Source organism: Epinephelus moara, chromosome 3 (genome assembly GCF_006386435.1).
Source record: "Epinephelus moara isolate mb chromosome 3, YSFRI_EMoa_1.0, whole genome shotgun sequence".
NCBI classification, from domain to species: Eukaryota; Metazoa; Chordata; class Actinopteri; order Perciformes; family Serranidae; genus Epinephelus; species Epinephelus moara.
In genome coordinates, this window is record NC_065508.1 from 21434026 (window position 1) to 21437684 (window position 3659).

At 36.9% G+C, this 3659-nt stretch overlaps 1 long non-coding RNA gene across 1 annotated transcript; it reads right to left on the reverse strand.

Annotated features, from left to right (window-relative positions):
* Positions 1-233: 233 nt before the first annotated feature.
* On the reverse strand, positions 234-3085 carry LOC126387984 (uncharacterized). The gene is made up of 2 exons (XR_007569713.1): positions 784-3085; positions 234-594 (listed from the first exon to the last, which is right to left on the reverse strand). It is a non-coding gene; the product is annotated as an uncharacterized LOC126387984 (long non-coding RNA).
* Positions 3086-3659: the final 574 nt, after the last annotated feature.

The following is a 3659-nucleotide window of genomic DNA, read 5'->3' on the forward strand; positions in this document are numbered from 1 at the left end:
GACAGGAGGGAGGGAGAGGCCTTGAATGTCTCGCAGAAGCTGTGTCAGCCCCTCGAGCTCTCCCTGCTCTCTGCGACGGCTGCTTCACTGTGATTAGATAAGCCGGCTGCGCAGCAGAGATCACCACTTAGACAAGCCAACTGCTGCTTGAAAATATTATAGCTACAAACTAATCGTTTATACACAAGATATTTAGAACGCCTGGTTTTTTTGTAACCAAAATAATGAGGCACTTATTTGTTTAGGAGCTTTATTTCACATGCACAAGTACATCTCAAAAACATCCTCATGTACAACACATCAATCAGCTTCCTTCGTCCTCCTGCGCAGATGACATTGAGCAAGGGCCATATAACCCTTACCATTACTGAAACTCAGTAATGGTAACGGTTTGACGGCCCTCCTCTGCAAGCGCGTGCAGCCCACCACAGTCAGTTAGGCGTGAGTGCATGCTGATAGCGCCGGCGGGGGAATGAAACCCTGGATAGTACATCATCTATACTGTAGTGTCTCTTTAATAAACTTACAGTATAAGATGATATCCTGTCCAGGGCACAAGACTTAACAGCTGCCAGAGCTGTCCGTGTTTGTAATCTGCAAGGCAGAGGTGGAACTAATTAGTGATGCACACAGTGAAGGTCAACCCATGAAAATGTTAATCACATGGTACAGATGCTATTTAAAAAATGTATAATAAAATAAAATCCCGCAGCAACAACGTCTCTGTCACCTGCTGCAGAGCCACGAGGCCTCAGCGACCTCCCCTCTGTGTTAAATACTCACCTTTTTGCATTAGGTTTGGCGTCTGTTGTTGGTCACCGACACTACCCGTCACCTGTTCCTGTTTAATGACTGCTATGTGTCCACGTCTGGAGCCCCTGCACGCTGGGCTGCGGCACTTAAAGGCCCCCGGGCTCATTAGCATACTGTGATGACATCTGGGGTGGACCAGACAGCACGGGGTGAACTTTTCTTATCTGGTCCTAACCTGATAGCCTCTGGCCCGATTATGGCCCACACCCTTATTACACCCAGCTGGGCTTTGCAGAAAAAAGACACATAAGTTCTTATTTTTACTGCACGTACGCTGTTATTTAAAATAAAAACAGTGGGCAGAAGCAAAAAGTTAAATTATTTACCATTTTCAGCCATTTTGATAACTTGAACAAAATACAGCACCTCCTCAAATTAATTCACTTACACCGTTTAGAAATTTTAGAAATGTGATCTTAAACCTCCCGACCTCTCCGTGTTACTGTTTTAACATTAATCTATTTTATATTACATTATAGGGGAGGCTGGGGTTGGTTGGCACGCAGCTGTTTTCTGGTTCTATAAAGGTCACAGAAACAAAAATGTAACCTCACAATGTTTGCTTTCTTCACCTGCACTTTGTTAAGACGTCTGAAAGTCACTGACGTTTTGGTGAGGATAACATTTCAGTAAATAAAGTATAGATATGTATAAAGTAAAAAGTAAAAACAAAAAAATGTACAAAGTAAAAAAGTGTCGGGGGGGTCACATTTAAATTGTAACAGGTGACATTACTAATTAAATAATGTAACTATTCTAATTAACTCATCAAAATAATGTAACTTATTGCATTTGATTACTTTTCTTACAAGTGTTTTAAACTGTTTAATAAAGTTGAAAAGTAAAAAATAGACTTTGCAAAATGCATGATGAAAAAATGCAAAGCAACAGAATAAATGTTTTATTCTACATATAAACCTTTTACCAAAAATAATATAATCAGATGTGACCTCTTTATAATCACCAATATTTTCATCAGTAACTGTAATATTGTTACTTTTTTCCCCACAGAAACTGTAACTGATTACTATTTTGTAATTTAATTACATGTAATGTAACCACAGGCAATGAGAAAGTAAAATTCGATTTTTGAAAGATTTTTTTCTTTTTTAAAGTTATCATTGTTAATTTGTTATTGTTATTTTGAAAAATCAATGGCAAAAATAATCAGAAGTTCCTATGGTTGAAGTGCTTGAAATTGTAATTTGGTTTAAAACATTTACAGATTTTCGATTAAATGTTCATTTTTTCAATCAAAAGCTCAAATTGCTTCATTTAATTGTAACTATAACATTTTAACATGATGTGGCTGATTGGCACAAATGCACAACTTGACCTTTATCAGAAATCATCTAAGTTTAGAAACATTTGCGTGGATGGAAACATATTTATTTATGGCTGAGAGTTAAACCTGTCATTTGCTGCTGCTCAGAATATCATAACATAAATTATGCCGGAGAAATATAGCTGAGAGTGAAAACTGTGCCAACCAACCCCCTGTGTATTTTGTTATCTGTCAAATGATCTATACTAATTGCAAAATTTGGTGGCTTTCTACACAGCTGTATTTTATTTAACATTTTAATTATACTATTTTATCAAATTATTTTCACTATTGTAAAGTTTATTACCTCCACCAAGGAGGTTATGTTTTCACTGCCGTTGGTCTGTTTGTCTGTTTTTCCTGCAAAATAACTGAAAAAGTTATGAACGGATTTTGATGAAATTTTCAGGAAAGGTGGATAATGGGACAAGGATGGTGGTGATCGGTTGAAGCAAAGTGGATAAAATAATAAAAAAGTCAATCATCTGACAGCCTCAGCAGCGATTCCAATTTCTAAAGACGGTGAAAATAGCGCCATCTGGTGGCCGGAAAGCACGTCGTCTTCTTATTGCTAAATATTGTAATTCTAAAGTTGAAATTAATGTTCTGTGTTGGAATAAAAGAAAGTGAAAAATACAAAAAAACATATTATATTCTGTGTTGGTACAAAATAAAAACGAAATAAATACACCACAGTGTCTCCATGGTGAAGGCATATATAACCCAATGATGATAGTGATGCAAATAACCGAATTATGATGCAGGCTGCAAAATCTGATGCAGAGGGGGAGGGAATATCACCTACTTGACGGAGGTCTGCACTCTCTGAGTGCTTTTCTAGTATTGATTTTTATTATCTCTGAATGGTGTTGCCCTTTCTTTGTTAATGTATATTGTTGTTTTGTTTTATCCTTTTGCTTCTGTAAGATCTCTTAAGTATGAATAAAGGTTGACTGAATGGGTAATTTTGTGCCAATGTTGATTTTTTTCCCACACCTTTCACTTAGCAGCAGCATCAGAAATACTTTCCTCAATATTTCACATTCTCCCCCAAATATTTTTAATGTCCAAACCACTACAGAATTTTGTTGTGACCTGTCTGCATCGAACATGTCTAATTAAAAGACTAAAGCAGTAAAGACATTTCTTCATCATCAACTAGAATGCCAGGAGCGTTATCTCATAATAATACAGCTTACGTCTCCTGAAGCTCATAGCCTGTGGATTTATGTGTGATGGTTTCATGGATTGGAATTTAATGCGTCAGCTGATGTGATGTTATCTGATTTATCAAACTCTTATTCATGTGCTCAGCTAGATTCCAGGATATGGTGAGCTGAGATCTGTTTTTTATTAGAAATGTCATAAGGACACCACATGTCAAATTTAAAGCATTAAATTATGCCTGGATGGTGAAAGCAGTGTGGTTTGTCTTCAATCTCGAACAGTATGTCCATGAATAATACACTGCATTTGTAAGAAAAAAAGTAAGTCTGTGTGGCGGACTTTACTCTCTCACCTT